Consider the following 12,004-nt stretch of genomic DNA (forward strand, 5'->3'; position numbering starts at 1 on the left):
ATCAGCATTTAAAAGACTACCTCAAAAATTGCAAGTAAAACCCAGCAGGGTTGCAGTTCCCTTCTCTGCCCCTGAAATGCACATATGATGCCTTAATATTCCTTCATGCGTTATCCTGCTGCTGCTTCTAGCGTCAGTGCCGAGTTCGCCCTTAGCCCCGTGTGGCCCTCAGCTGGCTGCACGGCCCGGGCCATCAAGCACTGGTGAGACTGGCTGCACCCACAGCACTCGTGGCAAGGTTTCACCGTTGGGCCAGTGAGCTTAGGGCACTGATGAAAAACTAGCTATTTACAATAAAACGTCTCAATATGAACTATGTGAACTGCAGTGTGGGCACATGTCCTATTCTACCGCCCACACTACAGAAGCAACAAAGCTGCATCAAAACCATGATGTGGATGAGTTAATTCAGCAGAGCTTTCCTGCCACAGCTATCAGAAGATTTCACGCATTTTTTAATCCATTATTTGAACTGTTCCTCCTTTTTCTTATGTATATTTCTGAGTTAAACTAAGGCAATTAGTTCTCTAACAGCCTATGTTGCTCTTTGACAGAAACGGAAACTGTTTGAAAACATTTAGTTCTTAAAATCACCTGGCACTCCAATATATAGCTATGTAGTTTAACAACTTCAAAAAGTTTTCAAAAACAGACTAGTTCTTCTAGGGCTTCTAACAAATGCCACACCCCAAAACAACACAGTTATGACCTTCATATGAGAATATCTTTCACTAAAAACAAAACAAACCACAACAACAAAAAATACTTTTGACAAAACTGAAGAGGCTGCACCTTTTCTGAGCCTTTCCTGGATTGCCATTAAGGAGGAAGACTGGCAGCCCTGTTCAAACACACTATCCAAAGCGAGCAACAGCTGGAATTTCTCCAAAACCTGCCTGATATTAACAGTGTAGAATGACACAACTAAATGACTATTTCAAATGTCTTAAAGCACCAATTAACACCTGGAATGCCATGCTAGCAATAGAGTGATGGTGAAGAAATTCAAACCTATAAGCTAATCAGTTGATTTCAAAGTCATCATTTTTTTTTTCTTCTATTGTAGCCATGAAAAAGTGTTCAGACATAATCTGTTAGAAAGTAATTTATTCATCAATTGTAACACCCAATTTGTCTACAGTGCAATTTATTATCCTTCCTAAAATAGTTTATTGAAGAAAATGCTTTTGTTATTAAAACTGTGTGGGTTTTTTTCTGAACTGGAATTCAGCTGTGGATTCATGGCACTATCACGGCAGCCTAGCCCCACGCTCTAGCTTTGTATATTTGGAATCATACAGAGTGTGCAAGATTTGTCATGCGGTCCAAAACAATTCTGAAAGCAGGGAGTTCAGTAATAACTGTTCTTTAGATGTGATTCTAATATATTTAACAGCATGATCCCCAAACCATATGAGCTGCACTGTCCCAAATTTTCATAAAGAATGATAGTGCTGAACATAACAAAGACAGTATTGTAAAAGGGGAACACATGAAAAAAGAAATGTCAGATCTCAGACTTCACAAGAGTTAGAATATTTAACCAATTTCAACAGACAGGATGTTTCAAAACATTTGCAGCAGTACATATAACAGCAAGTAAATGTATTTGCCATAGCAGAACTGGAAGATATTAAATATTTCTTCTATGTGTAATGGGGGCAAGAAGTGACTTAGGTAACTGTAACCATGTTACCTCAATCACATGTACGGTTTTGGATACAACTTCGAGGTAGAACAGAATGCCAGAGAAATATTGGACTGACAGTCTAAGTCAGTATGCAACAACTTTTGGAGCTCAAAAAAGCCTGATACCGTGCCACAAAGAAAATTGTTAATTTGGATGAAGAAAAGAAAGACTGTAAGAACAGTAAAGAATTCACTACAAGGCAGATGACAAGTAGCTTCAAGAACAAAGATTACTAGTGTGTTTCAAATGACATTCAATTACCTTGAATCTTGAATCAGGTTGATCGAAGAATACTTACCCTTTTCATTAATGAACTAAGCACAACAAGTAAAACTTTGCTAAACCTTGCTGACAAACCTGAACTGTCAATTCAGTTGAGTATTGTTTTTATGAAGGAAGATTTGGATGTGATGAAGACCTGAAATAACAGAAATGGAATGAAATAAACCAGCATGAAATTGGTAAAGTTACGTATATTGGGAACTCTGAAGAATTTCTGCTTCAGAGGAAGCACTCCTGAGTTCATGCATAGGAGATAGCAACATCTGAGGGCTCAGTATGCTAACTGATTACAGAACGTCAGAGACATTCATGTGATGTTGCTGGGAGAAAGAAACAACACAACTCTAGGATTTCCCAGGGGAAATGGTAAAACATGGACAGTGCAGAGATAACATGAATGATAAATTCAATGCATGCCTGGAAGGACTGATAACACTACCTGGAGAATAGGACAGCCCCATGAATGGAAACAAAAAGAAAAGAAAAATATTAATACAGTGAAAGTTGGCAGGGAAATGATTACTCTTTGAAAATGTAACATAGGAATAAACACAAGCAAAGACAGCTATTCAACCTGAAGAAAATTATTGGTTCAACAACTAGGTATGGATTAGCCACTGAAATTTATTTAGATCAGAAATTAGAAGACAATTCCTAACCACTGCTTAGAATGTTCTAGGGCAGACTTTCAAACTAAATACAGACCAAAAATCTTAATTAGTCTTTAGTATACAAAGGCCACTATCTCATGTAGCTTCAGGTGACAGGACAGGAACAGGCTCTCATCCAGGAGAACTCTTACAACTCCATTTTGTGATTCATAATACAAAACCAGCTATAGTTAACTTAAATTTGACTACTTAGAATAAGTTTAACTAATTCCGCAACAAGAACGAAGTTTAAATAAAAGTTTCAGATTCTATACTGTGTAATTCTGTCCAATACTTGTACAATCCTACTTTTTAAACATATTTCTATTGTTTTATTGCAAGGCATGCCTATACAAACTGTAGAAAAGAGTCATACTGAAACAGCTGAACTACCTATGCTAAATGCTGTCAAATATGCTAAGTTAAAAACAAGGGGTAAATCCACCACCAAAATTTATGGAGAAATCATACAGTTTACGAAGACAACTGCTGGCTATTGCAAGCTGGTTGGTTGCAAGGCCATCAACAAAAACTACTTCAAATAAGACTGTGTTTGCACTATCTGTGCAAGCTCATAAAAATAATTCCATTAAACTGCGTATTGCATTAGAACTATTTAAAACTATTAGTGACAGCATATATTCAAAAGCCAAGAGATTGCGTGAATCATTTCAGTGTTCTTTCTCCCACTAGAAACTGCTACAAAATCTGAAATGTTAAATGAAGCATGCTTGTGTGTGTGCGCGTATTATACACTTCTCAAAAGACTGAAATGAAAAACATATCTGAGTTCTATTTGGAGGACCTTTATAACCATGTGTTTATAATGCACATACTGCTGTGGTGGATTTGTTCATTAAAAAACACGAGCCCCTAACTGCTTTCTGCAGCACGAGAGTTCAGAGTCTGAAAAAGGGCTTCTTCATTTTGAGCAGCTGGAAGAAAGGTCACCAAAATCCACCTTGGGTACTCTACCAGAAATCCTATGAAAGGAAGATTTCATGCTACTTGCAAATATCAAATGCGTGTACATTACTGCAGAATTTACAAGCCGAACTACTAAATTATGATATATCTGTCTGTTTCATAAACAAAGCTGTTAACCATGAAGAAATTAAAGCCTAGCTGCTTTTTACCATGCCCAGCACAATTAGGTAATTGGGGACGCCACTCATGGACTCCTGAATGCCCATCTTACTGTTACTCTGGAATCCAATTAACTAACTGCTACAAAGTTTCTGCCATTAAATTAACAGTAATGAAATTCAGTAAAATTATTTTCCCAGTGCCATCTGGTACTCAGACATATCCTAGTGTGTTTCAAACATGACACATTCTCTTATTTGTGCATATTCAAATAGGATTTCACTACACAATTTTTATTCATCTTGACCCATTTCCCCTGTTTCAACTCCATCACTTTGGGGAGTAGCTGGTTGAGAGCTTCTGCCCTCAAGACAATTGGCAAACGAACACCCATGCTCCATCCACCATAAATGACATCAACTTCTGCTATTCTGCCCATAAGCTATCATTCTTAAATGTTTTTATTATCTATTTATCATTTTTGCTAGCTCCTTACTGTCATACCAGTCAATGTGAATGAGGAGAAAAGTCTCCACATGTAATACATTCCATCTCTAAATATAACAAATCCAAACTGGGAATGTAACCTAAACCTTTAAAATTTTGTTCACAAAAAAGTTAAAGAAAGCCTTTTGCTCACTAAACAGCAAGAGATAGTCATTAGAATTGTTACGAATGTCACATGCCACTACTGAAATTATTATGGTCATACTATACCGCCTACAAGGCCTATCACATATTTTGGCTCTGAATTACAGTTATTTTATACAAATGATGGACCTCGGCTGAGAAAGAAAAAAAGCCGGGCCTCAATCCTGAATATATTAGTTTCACTTTTTAAAAAGTGAACAACAGGCCCTAAAATCAGGACCAGTGCCTTTAAAAGTGCAAATGCTTTCATAGGAAGGTTTCTCAAGTGCAACATCCCTTTCAGCAATATAAAGACTAATGAACATTTTCACAACCTTACACAATTTTTTTCATGATTCAAAGGACAATTGTTCATTAATCTATGTCCAAGACATCCCCCAACTATAAAACTGACAGGGTAAGCTTTTACTATACTTAGATCCGACGGTCTTAGCATGTTCCTGGTACACCTATAACCTTTGTCCAGTCTAGAAAAAGAAATTCACAACTACTTTTTGCCTCCAAAGCAAAGGTGATTATGCAAATTCTGGGACTCACGAAGAGCATATTTTTTATTTCGTGATGCCCAAGTAAAACAGCCTCTTTTTCCGGTTACTGAATTTAATCAGTAACAAAGCATGCTATACAAGGCCACGCTTTCTCCCCGGTGTCACTGACACGGGTTTCTCCTACAAGAGGAGGAGCAGAAACTCAAAAGCCCCCACGGCCGTCCTTCGGCCAGCCCGCGGCTCCAGCTTCCAGCACACTTCCCGATCTGAGCATTTTGCCCACACGAGGGTAGTGTAAGCCAATTTCTGAGTAGGGGCACGTTGCTAAAATCTACATCTCTCATGGAGAACACTGTTTAGAAAAAACGGTTACTATTTAAAAAACAGATCGCTTGAATTTCAGTTTTGGCCCAAAGAAGAAAATAGCAGCAAGGAAGCTGAGACAATTCAACGGGGTTCTTTGAGGTTTGTTTTTTCTTAACATGAAAAATAGACTGCAACTACTTCTCTCCCCCTTCCCCTCACTTCCACGCTTAATTCTTGTTTTCTAGGTAATAAGGTTTTTCCAAGTCTTATGGCTAGCTGCCAGCTCCATAAAGTAAGTTGGAGCTCTCCCCTCCGCTCGGGCCCCTCCCCTGAGCAGCCCTAGGCGCCCGGCCTGACATGCTTTTCAAGGCGTGCTAGACTGCAGAGCAGACTTTCTGGCTCCACTTCCATTGTTTGCACGGCTGCTTTGCTCCTTATCCAGAGCGTGGATTAGCATAAGAATACTGTCTTCCCCCTCTGCAAGCCAGCTCCCCTCTAGAAGACCTCTACCCCTTACGAATAAACACGGGGTTGGGTTTCTTTTTTTTTTTTTTTTTTTTTTTTTTCCCGATTTTCTCTTTAAATCCTCTTTTCCTATTCAAGACTTGTAAAAAACAATTAAAATAAGTAAAATGCTAAACAAGCAAGGCTGACAAGGCTCAGAAATACCCGATTGCATAGATTAGTAATTACCAAGGCCAAAAGAGTCAATTTGATAATGATATTCACGGAGCTTTCACTCATCACACATCGCGGGTCTGATTTTAGTTATTAAAGGATATACTTTCCAAATAGAGCAGAGAATATGTAAAGTTCTAGGAAAGAGTAATGGGAAGGAGACCTTAACCCTCCCTTCCTTTTTCTAATTTATCCCTGGAAGATGGAGTTTCAAATTACTGAAGACAGAAAGCATTATTTATCAGCACAATCCCCAGCCAAAAATACAAACCAACCCACTGCAAACTGTTAGTAGTGATGCCTTAAACATGGGAATTGCTGCTGCCCACTTATGTAACTGCAAATCCTTTCCCTCTGGTATCTGACCGGGACACTATGGTGTCCCTTGCAAAGCAAGTGACATGTGATCTAGCATTTAAAAAGGCCAACAGAAGAGCATTTCACAAGAGGTAAACTGCTTGCCCTCAAAATACTTGAAACTGTCAACATACGGGCATATGTTTCTGTCCTGTTACCCATAAGATAACTGCTGTCCAAATTAATTCATATATTGTTTTGTGAACAACATAAAAACACTCTTGCAAATGTTACTTCATAAATATGCCACATAATTTTTAAATCATCACATTCAGCACCCCTCATAGCAGCGGGCAAGAGAAAAAGCTTTCTTTAACAGTATTTGCTCAATACCTACAAATAGCAGAGACAAGACTAGCAAGTTCAACACCATCATGATTTGCTAATACAAAATGCTGCTTGGCAAGGTAAACCTTAACCCTCATTTTCCTCACCTGCTTGCCATGCCCATAGAAGCACCATACTCTGCTGATAGGAGAAACTCTCAGTCTAGCTGTTCCCACAAATCACCGTAAACACCACAGAGATATTATTCTCACAGGAGCCATCTCCATCACTCTTCCAAAGAGGCCATTGAATAGCTGGATAGGCCAAATAAACAAAGTAGTAGATGCTGCTTCTTTACACACCTCTAAAACACGGATGTGGCAGGGGGGAAATTATTCTTTCAAGTGTTCTTACTACAGAGACAAAATTTTAGATATGTACTCTGCAAATTACATTTAACTTAAGTTTGTTCTTTGCGTTAGTTATATTGCCCTTCTAACTTTAAATTGCTGAAATGCGCCCTTCCAACCTCTAATTCTTTTGAATTATATGAATAGTCACTTAACTGCTCTCGTCATCTGTGAGCCTCAACACTCACCGTAGAAACTCACATTGGGATATTTTTGAGGTTACAAACTCCAGACACAAAACACGAGGAGGTTACCACCTCCACAGAAAGGGCAAGAGAAGTGAGCAAGTATTGTCAGTGGCAAGTCTAGCTCAGCCTAAACCAGAATCAATGGCAGTTTAAATTAATATGCTCTGAACAGCTGTAGCTGATGAGCTGGTGCTTGTTTGATACTGCCACAGAGGCAGTGACCTTCAGCAAAAGAGCAAGGTGGACAGCTGGGAGTAGTAACCTCACAAGCCATCTCACTTGTAACTCCCAGAGCTTGCAAGAAGAACCTCGATACACACAAGTAGGTTTATAAAGCTTCAACAGGCCCAAGCAGAAAAGGCGGGGGGGGGGGGGGGGGAAGGGACAGAGGGGGAAAGGAAAAAAAATACAATCACCCCAAATCCACTGGTGAGTAAATATCTTGTAATTACAGCATTTGTTACCTTACATAGAACCTGCAAAGTATTCAGTTAATACCATGGAGTGATAAATGCCTATGTATAAAGCATGACATGTTCACACAGAGTTATTTTACAAATACTGGAGATAGTAGATGGCTATTATCAAGGAAGTGCTTCCACAGTAGAAATAAACTAAAATTAGCTCTACACTGCATTCAGTTTCAACTTTCATCTGCAATAGTTAATTTTTAATTATGAGGTGTGTAAGAAAGTATTGTTGCTCTCGGAGAAATTTCCAGTACTCCAGCTGTAGGTATCTGAGCTTATCTTACTCCATTAGTGTTCTGCAAGTTTGGCTGAGATGAAAATACATTTTAATGCAAACAAAATTTAAACTCTAAATGCCTTGTAGATCCGCTTGGTTAAATAACTACAGAAACAACATGCCACGCACATGCACACAAACTACTCCTCTTAAGTTTAAACAATGTACTTTCATCAAATATATCTTCAAAGACATTTCTAAATCCAAACACGGTAATCTTTCAATAAGTAGACAGAGTTCAAAGGTAATGTTTATACTTCAACAGTTATAGTCCCCTATTTCTCTGCACTGAAGTGCTAAAGCAATACTGTTATTTTTATTTTAACACAACAGTCAAAAACAAACATTCACACAAGAAGCATGAATAGAAAACCCAGTAAGATTAAAATACTTCAAAATTAGTAGTTTTATTAGTGGTATCTCTCCCATTAGTATTCAAACAATTACACTACTTTTCTTAGTGCAAAAAGGTTATTTTAAATACGCTGAGAAAGAAAAGTTTTTCAACAACTGTTGCACAGTAGAGCTAAGAGTCACAAAACATCAACATGTAAGGCAGCAGTTTGTTTGGTTTTGTTTGTTTTTAGATTAAATGAGGCTTCACATTCAGCTAACAAAATCCTTAATTTTTTCATTTAAATCTTTGTTTTTCTCTCCTTATTGTAAGAAAGCAACTGAACTAAGACCAAAGGAAACGAAGATGGTCCAGAGATTATACTATATATTCCTTATCCTACCAATTTCACTTGCTTTCCTACTTTCTCTCTTTGACCCTTGTGGTGTGTGACAAACTGCCCATATTCAGTACTACAGGAATGTTTTAGACACTATTTTTTATTGCAAACATTTCCCCTATTCCCCCACCATCCTTAAACTTTAAGGCATCTCCTCTGATGTCTCAACAGTTTATTAAACTAAAAATCTTACAAGTAAATCCATCTACCTCCTGAATCACCTCTTCATTAACTTTGGCAATTCAATTACCCCCCAGTTGTTAAAGACCACAGTGTCATAACCCTCTCATTCTGCCTTTTCTTACGTTACTTCTGTCAAGGCTGTTACTGCATCCAAAAGTCATGTATGCCTTCCACATCTCCACTATCAAAACCTTCCTTCTTTCACAATTCTTTAGCCTACACTGATCATCTACAATAGGACAAAATTAATTTGCTGATTCAAATTAAACCCGTGAATGGAAAATTGAAGGTTACAGGACAACCACAGATTCCATAACAGGAAGAAATTTTTGGTGCAAATTGAAGAGAATAAAAAATTATTTATGGAAAAAAGAAAGGGCACAAAAAAGTAATTTTTATTGAACCTTCTCTATCAAACACTGTACAGTATCTTGCAATGACCCATCTTCTGTCACATCCTGAGTATTTTTTCAATTCCCCTTTTCTGAGATTTTTCACCCATTTGTGTTAAGAACTGTACGGAAACAAAACCAGCAGATGGAATACTGTAGTATAAATACAGCTCTCCTCAGGGGGCGGATGAGTGCATCGTTCCCTATGCCCTGATCTTAACAGCAGTCAGAATGAAGTGTTTGGGTCAAGACTATAAAACTCAGGGAATGATTAGGATGCTTTTCCTCTGGATATCCCACTTCATTAACTTCCTCTGCTGCAATTTATTCATATAACCAACACCCACAGAGAGATCTACTCACTGTGAATGTACCCATCTACCCTCTTTAAATCCATTTAAAATGTTGGTCTCTATAATAGTTTGCAATAACTGAATATCACTGTGTAGCTCTGCCCTACGTTAAAAAAAACAAACCTCACAGACCTGGAAACAGACACATTAACAATGCTAATGCTTTTAGAAACTTTCTGGAATAGTGGTCAATTGGCTGTCACAAGGTACATGAACATGCTTTAGACAAATTCCACTTTTACAAGAAAACTGTAAAACTTCTTTCATAATTCTTAGAAACATTTTGCTACTTGCATCCTATGGGACAGTGTGAGACATAGAAGCTATTTTTTTTAACTATCGGAAGTACAGTTTTGATATTCTAGTACAGGGAAATAGTACAGCAGACTGTAGAGAATATACTTCTCCCAGATCACAAATCTATAAATGCACTACATGACCAGTTATAACTGCTTACTTTGTAGGAACAGCAGCTTAGATCTCAAGTTTAGGCATTTCTACGTAAGTACGAATGATTATTTTTAAAAAACTTTCATTTCTTATTTTATGATTTTTTTCCTCTTCCTTCAGCTACAACATGAGTTATATAATTATTTTTTTCCTTTTTTTGGGATTGAATGGTAAAACTAAATACCAGTTTGCCACTGAGACAAACGTTTAGGTCTTCCGAGGATTTAGTTTCAGCTTACCAATTTACCAGCTGTAAAATTCTCAGATGCATTAACACATCTAAAAGTAACACTGAAGCATGGTCAAGTGTAGCCATTTGGGGACCCTTCTGCACATCTTCACTGTGGAAATTATCTTAACAGATGGGGCTACTGACCTCTCTAACATTACTCTAACAGATTGAAATTTCCTGTCACTAACTGTGATTAACTGCAGACATTTAAAACCTAAAATGCCCTGTCTGTATCAAAACATGAAATAATCAGTGCACTTCCTCATTACTATAAGCAAGCCACATCTTCCAGGAAATTCATATTAAAAATCAGCAACACATGGCTGCTCTTTCCTTCAGATGTCTGTATAAACCACACATAAATGCAAATATATTATTTTTATGCAATTCTGCATCAACTGAAACACTTCAGAAACATTTCACCTAGCATTTCATGAAACTCAGCATAACATCATAACCTTGGAACCTCTGGAGAAGGGCATTCTTAACTGTTAAACCTAGCTCAGGGGAACCTAGTCCATAACTGACTTAAAACTGCTTCAAAATAGTACCATCAAAAAGAAATGTTTATCTGCTTGGTTGTGCCATAAAAAAAAAAAAAAAAAAAAGGGAAAATAAAAGCAATTCTATAAAAGCAATTCTTGAAAACAAAACCAATCCCTGTATTAATGTTTAGTAGATAACCACATCCTATCATTCTTAATCTAAACATCGTCAACAAATAAGCAAAAAAGAAAACCTGGTATGTTTCTATTTACATAACCATGTTACAATAATCTGATTGTAAAACACTTTCTTATCAATACAAACGTCTTTAGATTATACTGTGAATGCATTTCCTGTATACTTTTCTCACCATAAGTTCTTGAATCAGTTCTATATCCTACCCCACAGAATTCCGATCCTCAGATGCCAAGGTAAGATACAAAATTTAGCCTCCTCTCACTACATAGGAACTTGCCTGGATTTCTTTGTTTACCCACTACACTTCAAACTGGGGTTTCTAAGCCAGAACAGAGCTAACGTAAAAACTGTGAAATGAAGGGATTCTTGGACAGCTTAACTCAACCTTCTTGAACTTGACAATCTTGGCCTAGCAGTAGGGAAGGCTCTTGTTTTACACTGTCTGAGACTGAGATGGTCACACTACTGGAACAACTTGGGCTAAACCAGGCCAAATGGAAATAAGGAAAGCACTGGTCAAAGGACCACCCAAACGTGTGACAGCATGCCACAGAACAGAGCAGCTCCAGAGTGGAATCACTGGCACCACCTGTTTTGATCAACTGATTCAAAAGATGCCATGGGCTTCTGGTTACTCCACTCCTGGAAAATGCTTTGAGCACACTGACCTGCATTTCCCATTTGTGGTTTGAGACTGAAGTGGCTCAGCCTGTTTGTTATGGAATTAACTCCTAACAAATAGTTTGCCACCAAGGAATTTCAGTGGCAGCTAACCCAACCTTCCAGAATAATTGCTTCCTAACTGAACAGAGGAGATCTTACGCAGTCTTGATGGCTAATAAGAAAACCACTGCAGGAACACCATCTCGTCACTGGTAGATCTTGTTCTGAAACACTTGGCATGTGTTCCTGGCTACTGAACAAACAAGATCCATCATATGAGAAGAGATGGTTCTGCCACCACTGGTTTGGGAGGAGGCAAAGATGACAATTCCACAGACACTAGAAGCTGAAAAGTGGGAAGTTATTCCTAAACTGTTGAAGTTATTGGTGCAGTAGCTGTACATTGGAGATCTTTAATCTTCTAGTTGATGCCTTGCTGCAGGCAAGTCAAACTAAGGAAGTATTTTACATTTTAATGGGGGGAAGTCATCCAAGTCCAGTTTTCAATATGCC

The 12,004-nt window shown here is 38.0% G+C and overlaps 1 protein-coding gene across 4 annotated transcripts in view; it reads right to left on the bottom strand.

The window, feature by feature from the left end:
• Positions 1-12,004, bottom strand: part of BMPR1A (bone morphogenetic protein receptor type 1A) — an 83,953-nt gene that overhangs the window by 27,388 nt on the left and 44,561 nt on the right. The window contains exon 1 of one of the 4 annotated variants that reach the window (XM_032994100.2): positions 1,989-2,092. The exons of the other annotated variants lie outside the window; for them this stretch is intronic. The gene's annotated coding sequence lies outside the window, so the exon portion shown is untranslated. Of the gene's footprint in view, positions 1-1,988; positions 2,093-12,004 lie in introns of those variants that run through there. 4 annotated transcript variants of the gene reach the window in all.

This window comes from Tyto alba, unplaced genomic scaffold (assembly GCF_018691265.1).
Source record: "Tyto alba isolate M040663 unplaced genomic scaffold, T.alba_DEE_v4.0 Super-Scaffold_1, whole genome shotgun sequence".
Lineage (NCBI taxonomy): Eukaryota > Metazoa > Chordata > Aves > Strigiformes > Tytonidae > Tyto > Tyto alba.